The following is a 16,935-nucleotide window of genomic DNA, read 5'->3' as shown; positions in this document are numbered from 1 at the left end:
ATTATTATAATATTATTATATATTATTAAGTTATTATGTCAATGTTATAATTTAGTTTTTAAATGGTGGAACTGTTGTAGCTTGTAGACTTTATCAATGGTGGATATTAAATACCATTTCAGTAACATATATTAAAGTTCAGGGCCGGAGTTCAGGGCCACTTTTTCAGCCCGGGAGTTTCATGCCCAAATCCGGCCCAAAATTATTTTTCCATCCCAATCGGCCCAAACTAGAGATTGACATGAGCCGGCCCATCGAGAATCCTCCCGAATCTCCCGATTAGCCACTCCGGCTCTGTTAAAGTTTTATCCAGGGTCCTAAACTGTAACAGGTAGTATGCGACAGCTAATGTACCTTGTTCAGATGGGATATAATTCTCATCATAATCCTCTTCCAGGATCAACTGGTCTCCAAATGGTCTCTGAAGGGCATCTGCTGTCATGTTGATTGAACATTAAGAAAAAGATTATGAATAACAGTGCAGTAGACAGATCACCTCGCCATATTGTCTCTAAACTCTCCGTGGTACTGTTCGCTAGGCTAACCTAACTAACTAGCCAATAATAGAATTCCATAGCAATAATAGCGTCCACAGCAACCGTAGCATTCCACACAAAGCAACGTTATAACCAAAATACCCAAATACCCACCAGCAGGCTGGAGGTTGACTGGATCCATCTGTTTCAGGACCTCGCCTTGAACATGGGGCTGAGCAAGGTGTCTCTGCCTCTCCATGTCAGGGCCTAAATGCAAAACACCAACCCAGGGCACAGAGGAATGTGTACTGTTAAGATCATCAGGTCTATAAGAAGGGCTACAGTGCCATTTGAATTCATTACAATGTTGAATATGTCATGTCATATTTTCTGATAAAACTGATGTTTTACTGGTCAGGTCATGTGCAGAAAGCTGATGGTTCTGCACCTCTGCCAGTCCTTACAAACAAATGTAATAAATGTTTTTTTCTACTTCATCATGCATGGTTACATTTGGTTTGTTGAATACGCATGTAATCTTCAGTGTTACACAGTACCAGTGTGGAGTGGTCCTTCTACAGGGGTGTTAACATGGCCGACATCTGAGGGTCCCGCCGTCCTTCTGTGAGGGAAGGGTGCTGGTCCACAGGGATCCGTGTGGATCACTGTCGCTTGGGGGTTGTAGGGCACACCTGAAAATCCCACAGCAGGTAAAGTGAAACCCAGCACGCCTCCCAGTGAGGCTCAAAAACCTTGTAAGTGTTTCCCAATGAACAAGTGATTATAAGAAGGGCTATGGTGCCATGTGATGTCATTAGAATGCTTAAGAATTTGTGATGTCATGTTAGAAATCTGTTTCTTTTTAAAAATGTTTATTTTTATTTGCTTTTTCCATGGTCAAAGAAATCAAAGAAATAACCCATGGTCTATTAATTATATTATCCTGTACCATGTGTAAATGTAAAATAAAGATCTTGACAGTTGACAGTAGAATAAATATACATGTTATTTTTCTGAACCTTAGAAACCTACTACATAAATGTGTATATTTAATTTTTAATTATTATGAATAAGCCTATGGAAATCCATACTCATAAGAACTAAATATACTGTCTTACATAGAAGTATAAAATTATGTATAGTATATGAAAATGTATTTTTCTCACCATGAGTGGTAAAACCTGGTGTGTCTATTAAGTTCTTCTGTTCCTGTCCAGGCCTTGGCTGGTCGGTTCTCCTGTGGAAAAAACTCATTCTCAAGATAAAAAATTAGAAAGAATAGAAAGATAGAAAGATATACAACAAATAGAAAGATCTGCGATTGTAAATTAGATATTATTTGTAAGATTTGTAATGTTTGTAAGTATTGTAAATCACAGCAAAATGTCATGCGACTACTTCTCAGCTTTTCAGCATCGAAATTGAAATCCAAACATTCCACCTTCCCAACCAAACATTCTAATCCAAACATTCCAAAGTTGAGTAGCACGTCATATCACAATTTCCTATTTTTTTTAACCAAAACACCAAATCAGCCAGGCTGCTACAATAACCTGATGCAGCCTGGCTTGTACCCAAAGGGTTCATACCAGAGACCGTATATATATCGGTAGCGAACCGTGACCATTAAAAGTGGGCCCCCCTTTCCTAATTAACTGCAATAAAAAAAAAAAAACTGAGACGAAAGTACAGCTTTAGAAACGCAATAAACAATAATATCTGTACTAGATAACTTTTTAAGCAAAATAAGGTTCCAACAATATGGTCCACAGCTCCGTGATCCTCTTTGTAAACAACGCGCACGTCAGCTAGCGTCGCCACAGCGGGCGGAAATTATCATACAGTTAAGCCCGCCCACTAAGAGGGAAGATATGATTGGTCAATTTTACTGTCATTTGAAACTAAGTGCACGCGCGACTTCGTCGTTTGGTGTAAGGATGTAACCATATTTCCGGTTGGTATGCGGAAGTGCAGATGTTTATGGCCGAGTCTATGAAATTCACAAGGTGCCTGTTGGAGTTACCGAAATTTACCGTCAACGATGTGCGTCGTATTGTCAGAGCATCAAGTACAACGCCACAGAGTACACTTGAAAAAGGTTTCAAGTTCTACGTTTCATCCTACCTCTGCAATTTTGAAGGTAAGTGGCTGACGCTAGTTAGCTAGCTAGCCTGAGGTGGCAGTCTAATGAAGTGATGTTGTTTTTAGTAACGAACCGACCTGTCCTAGTACTAGAAATGCCTTTTAAAAACATGTTTGTATTTCTGATGGAAGTATCAGGCAAAAGTAAGGCTAACGAGATAACAGTGAGGGCTCACTGCTACAGATCTATGAAGAAAACAGATACACCACACCAGCTGAGAGTTGGACTGGTTAAAATGACACGAGTTCTGTTCAGTGTCACGTTCAAAGTTCTGTTGAACAAGTTCAAAAGTTAGTTCAACACAAGTTCAATCTTTTATCCTTGCTCTTACTTCACGTAAGCTGTGATAGCCATAGGCATTGGTTTTCAAAGCTTACAATGGTAGCCAAATGCAGAGTAGCTGAGTGGGAATCATTAGCAGTCTGTTTTGCCTATAGTAAACAAATGGGAGTTTATTTTACAGTTCGAGCTATTGTTATCTACCTCTATGACTCAAAAGCAGAATATAGTCCACCTCAGCTATTCTTCAAACTGCATTTTCTAAAATCTGTCAATCTGTCTTCCATATCTTTTATCTTCTTTATTAACATATGGCTTCAACACTTACACCTATTAACATATTCTGATAACACTCTTCAAGAAGCAGTTGAAGTAAAACCTGCACTGTTCTGTTGTTGGTGGTGGAAACAACAAAATAATATAAATATAAGTAGGCCTGTTTCACTCCTATGTGTAAGCATTTCATCTGGAGTGAAAATGAAGTTTAAATCTAAAATATATTTTATAGTTTATAGTTGCTCAGTGAACTAGTAGATTGAACCATGCACAACACTGTAGAATAGAACGACAGTATAGCCAAGTGTTTTAAGAGTGATGCAAAACAGCACAAACGTTACATGAGACAATAGACAAGTGACATTCACCACTAACAACATGATGGGACAGAAATTGCGCCTATTGACATTGCTGAAGTCTTCTTTTCAAGATATTACATTTTGCCTCTTGTGTATTTCAGATGACATTACGTGATTCAATGCCAGTTGTGCTCATTAACAGCAACTGCTCTTGTGTTGCTGGTTGCGGAATCTGCAACCACTTGGTTGCATTGCTTTTCCAGACTGCTCATTATTCTGAATCTGGCATGTCTGTCGTGCCTCCTGTCCTTTCATGCACACAGACAGAACAGAAGTGGCATAAACCACCAACAATGGTTTGTCTTATTTCATTATTTAATGTTAGTTAATGTATCACAGTCACTTTACTAACACCATCTTTTAAATTAATAGGGGGTGAAGCCTGGACCCGTGGATGCCATGGTTGTCCTAAAGCCAAAACCAGGTGCTACTACAGCCAGTGGAGTTAGGTATGTAGTACCAAATTTAATAGGCAGATTACAGTGTGTGGTAAAAAAATAAATGCTTTTGATCATCTGATAAGACCCTGTTCTCTTCAAAATTTAATTTAGCCTCGTTGTACTTCAGATGACATGTGATATGTGATTCACAATCAGTTGTGCTGGTGAACAGATTACAATGTGTAAAAATAAATGTTATTCACTCTTCTTTTAGTACACTTTTCAAGGGCTACAGCGGTGAGCTCCCACACCGGGCCACCCTCAATCCTGGACCAGTCTACGCTGGAATGAAAGCAGATTCTCTTCCACTCATCTGCACAATGAACATCTCTGCATTCTGCAGAAAGCCTGGCAGAAAGGATAATCCGAGGGACACGACAAACAGCACACATGAAGAGGGGACTTGAAATGGAAACGGGGGCCTTAAAGGACTATGCAGTTCTGAAAAACTTGAACTTGACCCACTTGAGCGTCCATCATTTGGGCTTGTTGAAATTAAGTGCCCAAATGCACAAAGCTATGTAGACTGCAAATTCCTCAAAGTGGCACAAGGCCTACACAGATTGAAGGAGAGCCATTGTTATTATTGGCAAATCCAGGGCCAGTTATTGATTACTGGTATGCAGTGGTGTGATTTAGTTATCTGTGCCCATGATGATATTTTTGTGCAGCGAGTTTACAGAGATAGCAGTGTATTAGAAGAGGTGAAAAGGAGGTGTGACATGTTTTTCTTTAACACTTACATGCCAAAATACCTCTCTATGCCCAAGCAATAGAAAATCATAATGAACTCATGAACAATTAAAACAATTTCAAACTATTCTGTCAATTGTATTACTATTGTATTCATTTCATTTTTACAAATACAGTAAAAGTTAAGAAATACATAATGTTGTATTGTGTTGTCAATTTTACATATAAAAGTGAAAGCATTTTATACTATTTATCATATTGCACTGTACCTTAACATTGCAGCCAATATTTACAGACTAGCATGACCTAAAGCAGGGGTCGGCAAGCTTTTTGACTCGGAGCCACAAAAGCAAAATAATTGGAAATTTATTTCAGTGACGATGACATGTCACTCAAGCGAACCGAAACTAAATACTGGACATTTGTGAAATTCCACCCGAACATTTTTTAAGTCTCAAAAATAATATACGTTAATTAAATACTCATTAATTCTATTCAAAAGCTTAGCTGCATGCGGCTCTGGAGCCGCGGCTTGCCGACCCCTGACCTTAAAGGGATCATTTTAAGGTTGGAGAAAATATAAAATAATAATAAATCACCATCATTCACATTACATCATCTGTCTAATTCTGGATTGAGATTAGCCATTGTTTGCCCAGGCTTTTACCAAGGGGCCATTTTGATAATTCACCAAAAGACAGGCAACAGTAAAAAATTTGGTTTATGCTCCCTGTGATTGAAAGGGGGATCACTGTGCTGAATATTTTATGTTCTTTGACTCTGCGAATCACACGCTCAACATGGACTCTCAGTCTTGCAATGGACTGTGACGTTCTGATCTCTGACCTAGACAGTTGAGCTCTCTTTGACAGAAACGTGGGTATGTGGACTTTGCATGGAACGCAGTCTTCAACAAGGAAACCCTTGTCCACCATGATGGCCATAGATGGGTCAAGGAGGGCCACAATGCCAGACTGCTTTAAGATCTCTTTATCACTGATAGCACCTTGATAAAGAGAAGACACAAAGGTCACTGCGCCATGAGGGGCTATCCCAATCAACCCTTTGAATGTACAGTGTGATTTATAAGTGGAAAACACTTCACTCTGGAGGAGAAGGGAATTTGGAGTTTGACATCTCAGTTCTGTGCAATCTAAAATTATTTGAGTGTCAGCATAGTCCTGAAACACATCTGGGAGGTGAGTTTTCACAGTGTCCACATCTAACCAAATAGAAACAGCTCCCAATACAGTATAAAGGAAGTTGGCCCAGGTGTTAATAATACGACTAACAGTTGACCGATGTATTCTAAATCTGTGGGCCAAATCCTTTTGCATCAGTCCCAATGACAGGTAGTTCATGAAGAGAAAAAACTCATCAATTGGTTGAAGAACCTGGGGAAAAAATACATTATCCTATTGTCATATTACATTATGACTATCAAAACTTCTTTTGATGTAAAGATTAATTTGAAAATGATGACATAACATGCTTTGTATGGACAAGACGAAAACATTTACCGTTGCACTGGCAGAGTGAGGGACCTGATCAGTCTTCTCAACAGTCTGTGCTCTTGTAACCCGTATGATGTGGGTGGCTGGCTCTATTTGCTTCCAAAAGCCCATGAGGTGGGCATGGCTTGCAAATCTGTGGAATATAAAAGTTATATATAAAGTTATATAATGGCTAATTCATTCACAATGTATTTCAGACACCAGAGAAGGCCCATCCGTGTACTGTGTCCTGCCATATTTTTTATTTACCTGGTAAAGAATCGTATGTCATCATCAGAGGCAGAAAACCGCTCCAAACAGAACTTGCTGCTGACAGTTAAGTCTTTGATTTGTTTTCGGAGCCTTGGTATCTCCTCGCGTAGCTCTTCATTTTCATTGAGGGAGAGATCAAGAGCAGCAGGCTCATTACTGACGCAGTAGTCATGTTCATGACACGGTAAGGGGTCATCATCATCATGGTCAGTCTGCATCTCTGTTAGATCAGTGTTGGGTGGACGCTCTGTTCTTTCCCATACTCCAGGTCGTGGAGTTGGAATAGTATAGTTATTCCATTGAAATAGCACAGGAAAAGCTCCAGGTCGCAGTCGTCGTCGTCCAGTAGGATTGGGAGGTTCGAGCAGCGATAAAATATCGCAAACACACACGGGAAGTACTCGTGATAAAATGATCTCTCCTGATCTTAACCACCCATTGTTTCTGCAGTTCTGAGTCCTTTGGAAAGGTGTGGAAGCTCAGGTAGGAATTACACCTTGTCGATGCTGTGCACAATGGTACACAGCAGTGGTGGTTGGACCTGCTGTCTGTACGTTGTTGAAACGATACTTTTTTTTGTTTAACTGTCATGTTTAGGACACGTAAACGGACAGGCGATGAAGGAAACTTCCAAGTAAATAACGGTAAATATGCTCGTTACAAGACTGGTGAAGTGAATAGCTAGCACAGAGTACGCTTTCAATGGCTACTGGATGTCAACAACCATCCTAACCTTTTAGCGGAAATTACGTCACTTAACAGCGTGCACATAGGCCATTGTCCCCTGATTGTCCTCATGTATTATTGTTTGTGTGTATTTGTAACTTTCCATATTCCCCAGTAATTGTTCTAGGTAAAGACACTCTTGAACAGTAGAAGCAAGTGCCATATACTCTGCTTCGCATGTGGAAAGTGCCACAGTAGGTTGCTTCTTCGTCTTCCATGAAATAAGTGCGCTGTTCTCACTTAGGCTCACACAGTATCCTGTTGTACTGCGGCGATCACTGGTATCAGCCACCCAGTCTGCATCGCTGTAGGCTTGTATACCAAGATTCTCAGTGTTGTTTCTCCTAAAGGTTAAACCTTTGTTTGATGTACCTTTAAGGTATCGCAGGACATGTTTCACAGTGACCCATTGCTCCTGTGTAGGCTCAGCTAGGTACTGTGACAGCCTGCTCACCACAAAACTCAGATCAGGCCTAGTGCAGGTTGTCAGGTATATCAGACTGCCCACGGCCTCTCTGTACATTCTGATGTCTGTCATTTTAACTGCATCATCACTGTATTCAAGCTTTTGCTCGCAAGGAGTTTATCTTACCCTACATTCTGACATGTTAAAACGCTGTAGAGTTTTGTTCGTGTACTTTTCTTGTGACATCTTAATACACCCACCAGAAAAATCAAAATGTATACCAAGAAAATGCTTGAGTTGCCCCAAATCCTTCATCTTGAATTGCTGTGCAAGCATCCCTTTCACTCTTTTCAATTAATTTCCATCCCTTGCAGCGATGATTAGATCATAGAACCATACAATTATGATCACTTTCCCTTCTTTTGACTCTTGAGAATATACACAATGGTCAGCTTGGTTTTGTGTGAATCCATTTTCTGTTAAACAATTATGTAAAACCCTATTCCAATTTCGTCCAGACTGTTTGAGTCCATAAAGTGATTTCTCCAGCTTATATACTGTAAGAACGCCGTTTTCACATCCATCTGGTGGACCAGTAAATTTTCCTGTACTGCCTTTTGTAACACAACTCTTATTACTCGTTAGGTCTGCTGTTGGTGAAAACGTTTCCCCATAGTCTACTCCCATTTTCTGGCTGTAGCCCTTAGCGGTAAATCGGGCCTTGTATTGGTCATTCCCATCTACACCAGACTTGATTGCGTAAACCCACCTACCCCCCACGGGTTTCTTGCCCACTGCTAGTGTTGTCGGGGTGAAGGTTTTGTTCTCATTTAGAGATTGGATTTCTTCATCCATTGCTTTTCTCCATTCTTTTGAATTGTCTGATTGCATTGCTTCATCATAAGTCTGTGGAATGCCACACACTGCTCTACAGCAGTAGTCTACTGTGATATGCATTCCATCACTATCCTCGTCTTCAGTTACGTAGTCACCTAAGTAATTTGGTGCCCTTCTATCTCTAGTTGGATACCGCCTACTCTCAGGATATAAAGTTACACAGGTCTAATAATTAGGAACAAACTAAAATACAAATTATTTATAATAAATACATTTTATATATTATATTTTTTTATAATAAATTATTTTTGTTATCATTAAAAGTCAGTTTCCAGTAATTCAATTTCCCATGATGTAATTTATTGACATGAGACAGTACTCATGCATTTACTCACTACTTGAGTAGCTTTTTATCAAAGTGCTTTTTTACTTTTACTCAAGTAAATTTTTGGATGCATACTTTTACTTTTACTTGAGTAACATTTGGTTCAAGTAACAGTATTTTAACTTGAGTAAAATTGTTGAATACTCTACCCACCTCTGTCAGTGTGTGATGTTCATACATGCAGCCCTAATCCTGTAAATTAGGCTTGTTGACGCAGCTCTAGTTAGTGATGCGCGGATCGATACTGAAATATCCATTCCATCGATACCAGGTCTTTATGTTGTAAAATCGATTTTCAAATCAAAATATCCATACTTTTGATACTTCAGTCATTTGAGGTAATGCAAAGCACTAACAGGAACACTGTGGAAGTAACAAAAATATTGAGATCTTGTCTAAATGATATGCGGTTGGTGGGAACTACTTTTTCTTCCGCCTGGGTCAGTGCATAATGCGTACGTACTGCGGCACGCTCACACACACACACACACACACACACACACACAGACGCTCACTCAGTGTACTAGGGCGCTGTACGTACGCTATGGCGGAACGCAAGAGAAGTCATGTGTGGAGCTATTTCAGCCCCACAAAGAGCCAAGATGCTGTTTGTGATTTGTGTAAAAAAAAAAACTATAAGGAGTTGTGGCAACACAAGAAATCTTGTTAAACACCTTAGGGTAAACCCAAAGGTCCAATATGAGGCTTTCATGCTTAGGCGGACAAAATAGGAGAGCACTGTGTCAGGTGGTGCTAAAGGTTGTAAAAAAAAATCGGTTGCAGGTCGCTAGGAGCCCTTCATCCCTTCAATCGCATGCCATTACCATACGATTCCTTTCCAAGGGAGCGCAACATCTAGTGCTTCCTAACAACACATTTAATGTTGGCCATTTGTACAATATATATAGCACTACACATTCGTATATGTCTCGATGACGGTATGCCAAAAAATATATTACCCTAAATATATATTTAGGAAACAGAATAGTTCTATATTACATATATTTTAGTTCTACAAAAACTGTTCAAACGTTATTTTATTTTTTCCCTGTGCAAAATAAGATTTCGCTACCAGAATGCGTTACTATTTTGCATATTGAGGCTACTAAACCAATCAGCTTGAAGTCGCCATATTACGCCCTCTGACGTTCTAGAAAGTAAACAGGAAACTAACGAGCTAACTGTGATGCCCGCTGTTCGTTTACAGAGGGCCACGCAGTTATAATTCAGCTCAATACCAGTTTCAAATGACAGCTAAATTGACTAATCATATCTTCCGTCTTAATGGGCGAGCTTAACTGTAGCCCGCTGTGGCGACGCTAGCTGTCGTTAGCGTACCACCGTTAGATAGTTTCCACTCGCGTTGTTTACATATTCCGCTCCCGAGGAACACGGAGCTGTGAACCTTATTTTGTTGGTACCTTATTTTTGCTTATCTAGTACATATGTTATTGGTTTATTGCGTTTTTAAAGCTGTAATGTCGTCTCAATTTTTATTATTTATTATTTTTTAATGGCTTAGGTGCACGCACCACTTCGTCGTTTGGTGTAAGGATGGTACCATATTTCCGGTTGGTATGCGGAAGTGCAGATGTTTATGGCCGAGTCTATGAAATTCACAAGGTGCCTGTTGGAGTTACCGAAGTTTACCGTCAACGATGTGCGTCGTATTGTCAGAGCATCAAGTACAACGCCACAGAGTACACTTGAAAAAGGTTTCAAGTTCTACGTTTCATCCTACCTCTGCAATTTTGAAGGTAAGTGGCTGACGCTAGTTAGCTAGCTAGCCTGAGGTGGCAGTCTAATGAAGTGATGTTGTTTTTAGTAACGAACCGACCTGTCCTAGTACTAGAAATGCCTTTTAAAAACATGTTTGTATTTCTGATGGAAGTATCAGGCAAAAGTAAGGCTAACGAGATAACAGTGAGGGCTCACTGCTACAGATCTATGAAGAAAACAGATACACCACACCAGCTGAGAGTTGGACTGGTTAAAATGACACGAGTTCTGTTCAGTGTCACGTTCAAAGTTCTGTTGAACAAGTTCAAAAGTTAGTTTAACACAAGTTCAATCTTTTATCCTTGCTCTTACTTCACGTAAGCTGTGATAGCCATAGGCATTGGTTTTCAAAGCTTACAATGGTAGCCAAATGCAGAGTAGCTGAGTGGGAATCATTAGCAGTCTGTTTTGCCTATAGTAAACAAATGGGAGTTTATTTTACAGTTCGAGCTATTGTTATCTACCTCTATGACTCAAAAGCAGAATATAGTCCACCTCAGCTATTCTTCAAACTGCATTTTCTAAAATCTGTCAATCTGTCTTCCATATCTTTTATCTTCTTTATTAACATATGGCTTCAACACTTACACCTATTAACATATTCTGATAACACTCTTCAAGAAGCAGTTGAAGTAAAACCTGCACTGTTCTGTTGTTGGTGGTGGAAACAACAAAATAATATAAATATAAGTAGGCCTGTTTCACTCCTATGTGTAAGCATTTCATCTGGAGTGAAAATGAAGTTTAAATCTAAAATATATTTTATAGTTTATAGTTGCTCAGTGAACTAGTAGATTGAACCATGCACAACACTGTAGAATAGAACGACAGTATAGCCAAGTGTTTTAAGAGTGATGCAAAACAGCACAAACGTTACATGAGACAATAGACAAGTGACATTCACCACTAACAACATGATGGGACAGAAATTGCGCCTATTGACATTGCTGAAGTCTTCTTTTCAAGATATTACATTTTGCCTCTTGTGTATTTCAGATGACATTACGTGATTCAATGCCAGTTGTGCTCATTAACAGCAACTGCTCTTGTGTTGCTGGTTGCGGAATCTGCAACCACTTGGTTGCATTGCTTTTCCAGACTGCTCATTATTCTGAATCTGGCATGTCTGTCGTGCCTCCTGTCCTTTCATGCACACAGACAGAACAGAAGTGGCATAAACCACCAACAATGGTTTGTCTTATTTCATTATTTAATGTTAGTTAATGTATCACAGTCACTTTACTAACACCATCTTTTAAATTAATAGGGGGTGAAGCCTGGACCCGTGGATGCCATGGTTGTCCTAAAGCCAAAACCAGGTGCTACTACAGCCAGTGGAGTTAGGTATGTAGTACCAAATTTAATAGGCAGATTACAGTGTGTGGTAAAAAAATAAATGCTTTTGATCATCTGATAAGACCCTGTTCTCTTCAAAATTTAATTTAGCCTCGTTGTACTTCAGATGACATGTGATATGTGATTCACAATCAGTTGTGCTGGTGAACAGATTACAATGTGTAAAAATAAACGTTATTCACTCTTCTTTTAGTACACTTTTCAAGGGCTACAGCGGTGAGCTCCCACACCGGGCCACCCTCAATCCTGGACCAGTCTACGCTGGAATGAAAGCAGATTCTCTTCCACTCATCTGCACAATGAACATCTCTGCATTCTGCAGAAAGCCTGGCAGAAAGGATAATCCGAGGGACACGACAAACAGCACACATGAAGAGGGGACTTGAAATGGAAACGGGGGCCTTAAAGGACTATGCAGTTCTGAAAAACTTGAACTTGAACCACTTGAGCGTCCATCATTTGGGCTTGTTGAAATTAAGTGCCCAAATGCACAAAGCTATGTAGACTGCAAATTCCTCAAAGTGGCACAAGGCCTACACAGATTGAAGGAGAGCCATTGTTATTATTGGCAAATCCAGGGCCAGTTATTGATTACTGGTATGCAGTGGTGTGATTTAGTTATCTGTGCCCATGATGATATTTTTGTGCAGCGAGTTTACAGAGATAGCAGTGTATTAGAAGAGGTGAAAAGGAGGTGTGACATGTTTTTCTTTAACACTTACATGCCAAAATACCTCTCTATGCCCAAGCAATAGAAAATCATAATGAACTCATGAACAATTAAAACAATTTCAAATTATTCTGTCAATTGTATTACTATTGTATTCATTTCATTTTTACAAATACAGTAAAAGTTAAGAAATACATAATGTTGTATTGTGTTGTCAATTTTACATATAAAAGTGAAAGCATTTTATACTATTTATCATATTGCACTGTACCTTAACATTGCAGCCAATATTTACAGACTAGCATGACCTAAAGCAGGGGTCGGCAAGCTTTTTGACTCGGAGCCACAAAAGCAAAATAATTGGAAATTTATTTCAGTGACGATGACATGTCATTCAAGCGAACCGAAACTAAATACTGGACATTTGTGAAATTCCACCCGAACATTTTTTAAGTCTCAAAAATAATATACGTTAATTAAATACTCATTAATTCTATTCAAAAGCTGAGCTGCATGCGGCTCTGGAGCCGCGGCTTGCCGACCCCTGACCTTAAAGGGATCATTTTAAGGTTGGAGAAAATATAAAATAATAATAAACCACCATCATTCACATTACATCATCTGTCTAATTCTGGATTGAGATTAGCCATTGTTTGCCCAGGCTTTTACCAAGGGGCCATTTTGATAATTCACCAAAAGACAGGCAACAGTAAAAAATTTGGTTTATGCTCCCTGTGATTGAAAGGGGGCTCACTGTGCTGAATATTTTATGTTCTTTGACTCTGCGAATCACACGCTCAACATGGACTCTCAGTCTTGCAATGGACTGTGACGTTCTGATCTCTGACCTAGACAGTTGAGCTCTCTTTGACAGAAACGTGGGTATGTGGACTTTGCATGGAACGCAGTCTTCAACAAGGAAACCCTTGTCCACCATGATGGCCATAGATGGGTCAAGGAGGGCCACAATGCCAGACTGCTTTAAGATCTCTTTATCACTGATAGCACCTTGATAAAGAGAAGACACAAAGGTCACTGCGCCATGAGGGGCTATCCCAATCAACCCTTTGAATGTACAGTGTGATTTATAAGTGGAAAACACTTCACTCTGGAGGAGAAGGGAATTTGGAGTTTGACATCTCAGTTCTGTGCAATCTAAAATTATTTGAGTGTCAGCGTAGTCCTGAAACACATCTGGGAGGTGAGTTTTCACAGTGTCCACATCTAACCAAATAGAAACAGCTCCCAATACAGTATAAAGGAAGTTGGCCCAGGTGTTAATAATACGACTAACAGTTGACCGATGTATTCTAAATCTGTGGGCCAAATCCTTTTGCATCAGTCCCAATGACAGGTAGTTCATGAAGAGAAAAAACTCATCAATTGGTTGAAGAACCTGGGGAAAAAATACATTATCCTATTGTCATATTACATTATGACTATCAAAACTTCTTTTGATGTAAAGATTAATTTGAAAATGATGACATAACATGCTTTGTATGGACAAGACGAAAACATTTACCGTTGCACTGGCAGAGTGAGGGACCTGATCAGTCTTCTCAACAGTCTGTGCTCTTGTAACCCGTATGATGTGGGTGGCTGGCTCTATTTGCTTCCAAAAGCCCATGAGGTGGGCATGGCTTGCAAATCTGTGGAATATAAAAGTTATATATAAAGTTATATAATGGCTAATTCATTCACAATGTATTTCAGACACCAGAGAAGGCCCATCCGTGTACTGTGTCCTGCCATATTTTTTATTTACCTGGTAAAGAATCGTATGTCATCATCAGAGGCAGAAAACCGCTCCAAACAGAACTTGCTGCTGACAGTTAAGTCTTTGATTTGTTTTCGGAGCCTTGGTATCTCCTCGCGTAGCTCTTCATTTTCATTGAGGGAGAGATCAAGAGCAGCAGGCTCATTACTGACGCAGTAGTCATGTTCATGACACGGTAAGGGGTCATCATCATCATGGTCAGTCTGCATCTCTGTTAGATCAGTGTTGGGTGGACGCTCTGTTCTTTCCCATACTTCAGGTCGTGGAGTTGGAATAGTATAGTTATTCCATTGAAATAGCACAGGAAAAGCTCCAGGTCGCAGTCGTCGTCGTCCAGTAGGATTGGGAGGTTCGAGCAGCGATAAAATATCGCAAACACACACGGGAAGTACTCGTGATAATAAAATGATCTCTCCTGATCTTAACCACCCATTGTTTCTGCAGTTCTGAGTCCTTTGGAAAGGTGTGGAAGCTCAGGTAGGAATTACACCTTGTCGATGCTGTGCACAATGGTACACAGCAGTGGTGGTTGGACCTGCTGTCTGTACGTTGTTGAAACGATACTTTTTTTTGTTTAACTGTCATGTTTAGGACACGTAAACGGACAGGAGATGAAGGAAACTTCCAAGTAAATAACGGTAAATATGCTCGTTACAAGACTGGTGAGGTGAATAGCTAGCACAGTGTACGCTTTCAATGGCTACCGGATGTCAACAACCATCCTAAACTTTTAGCAGAAATTACGTCACTTAACAGCGTGCACATATGCCATTGTCCCCTGATTGTCCTCAGGTATTATTGTTTGTGTGTATTTGTAACTTTCCATATTCCCCAGTAATTGTTCTAGGTAAAGACACTCTTGAACAGTAGAAGCAAGTGCCATATACTCTGCTTCGCATGTGGAAAGTGCAACAGTAGGTTGCTTCTTCGTCTTCCATGAAATAAGTGCGCTGTTCTCACTTAGGCTCACACAGTATCCTGTTGTACTGCGGCGATCACTGGTATCAGCCGCCCAGTCTGCATCGCTGTAGGCTTGTATACCAAGATTCTCAGTGTTGTTTCTCCTAAAGGTTAAACCTTTGTTTGATGTACCTTTAAGGTATCGCAGGACATGTTTCACAGTGACCCATTGCTCCTGTGTAGGCTCAGCTAGGTACTGTGACAGCCTGCTCACCAAAAAACTCAGATCAGGCCTAGTGCAGGTTGTCAGGTATATCAGACTGCCCACGGCCTCTCTGTACATTCTGATGTCTGTCATTTTAACTGCATCATCACTGTATTCAAGCTTTTGCTCACAAGGAGTTTCTCTTACCCTACATTCTGACATGTTAAAACGCTGTAGAGTTTTGTTCGTGTACTTTTCTTGTGATATCTTAATACACCCACCAGAAAAATCAAAATGTATACCAAGAAAATGCTTGAGTTGCCCCAAATCCTTCATCTTGAATTGCTGTGCAAGCATCCCTTTCACTCTTTTCAATTAATTTCCATCCCTTGCAGCGATGATTAGATCATAGAACCATACAATTATGATCACTTTCCCTTCTTTTGACTCTTGAGAATATACACAATGGTCAGCTTGGTTTTGTGTGAATCCATTTTCTGTTAAACAATTATGTAAAACCCTATTCCAATTTCGTCCAGACTGTTTGAGTCCATAAAGTGATTTCTCCATCTTATATACTGTAAGAACGCCGTTTTCACATCCATCTGGTGGACCAGTAAATTTTCCTGTACTGCCTTTTGTAACACAACTCTTATACTCGTTAGGTCTGCTGTTGGTGAAAACGTTTCCCCATAGTCTACTCCCATTTTCTGGCTGTAGCCCTTAGCGGTAAATCGAGCCTTGTATTGGTCATTCCCATCTACACCAGACTTGATTGCGTAAACCCACCTACCCCCCACGGGTTTCTTGCCCACTGCTAGTGTTGTCGGGGTGAAGGTTTTGTTCTCATTTAGAGATTGGATTTCTTCATCCATTGCTTTTCTCCATTCTTTTGAATTGTCTGATTGCATTGCTTCATCATAAGTCTGTGGAATGCCACACACTGCTCTACAGCAGTAGTCTACTGTGATATGCATTCCATCACTATCCTCGTCTTCAGTTACGTAGTCACCTAGGTAATTTGGTGCCCTTCTATCTCTAGTTGGATTTTTTGTGCTCGAATGGCTGTTTCCTAATCTCCTTGCTGCTTATAGCCACTAACCGTTAGATGGCGCGATTTAAACAAAAACAGGAGCACAAATGTAGCAAGGCTGCCCCCTTGTGGCGCAAAAGAGAATTAAAATGTTCACCAACTGGGATTAAACAAACTAACAAATCCCGCTGCAAGTGTGTGGGACAGAACAAATACATTATTGCTTATGTCATGTTTATCAAAATGTGTTGTACGTATTGTCTGTTGAATTGTCTTACTCTCCAAAACATTTAGACCCAACGCCTGGGTCATTAGATGCAAAAGTGCTGAACATGTCGTCATAATCTCTAAGGCATCATTTTACTTCTTTTTTTTTGTCATTACATTTTGGTAATTTTTTCCTAACTTGATTAAATTATTCGCAGGTGA

General features: G+C 39.9%; 1 long non-coding RNA gene across 2 annotated transcripts; it reads right to left on the bottom strand.

Annotated features, from left to right (window-relative positions):
* Window positions 1-385: 385 nt before the first annotated feature.
* On the bottom strand, window positions 386-1,192 carry LOC143485383 (uncharacterized). Of its 2 annotated transcripts, none has more exons than XR_013122861.1 (3): window positions 1,034-1,192; window positions 651-743; window positions 386-435 (listed from the first exon to the last, which is right to left on the bottom strand). It is a non-coding gene; the product is annotated as an uncharacterized LOC143485383 (long non-coding RNA). The 2 variants fall into 2 exon arrangements; XR_013122862.1 differs by having other exon boundaries at window positions 395-432.
* Between the last annotated feature and the right edge of the window lie 15,743 nt (window positions 1,193-16,935).

This window comes from Brachyhypopomus gauderio, unplaced genomic scaffold (assembly GCF_052324685.1).
Source record: "Brachyhypopomus gauderio isolate BG-103 unplaced genomic scaffold, BGAUD_0.2 sc34, whole genome shotgun sequence".
Lineage (NCBI taxonomy): Eukaryota > Metazoa > Chordata > Actinopteri > Gymnotiformes > Hypopomidae > Brachyhypopomus > Brachyhypopomus gauderio.
Note: the sequence above shows the minus strand (reverse complement) of the source record. Positions and strands in the feature narration are given on the sequence as shown.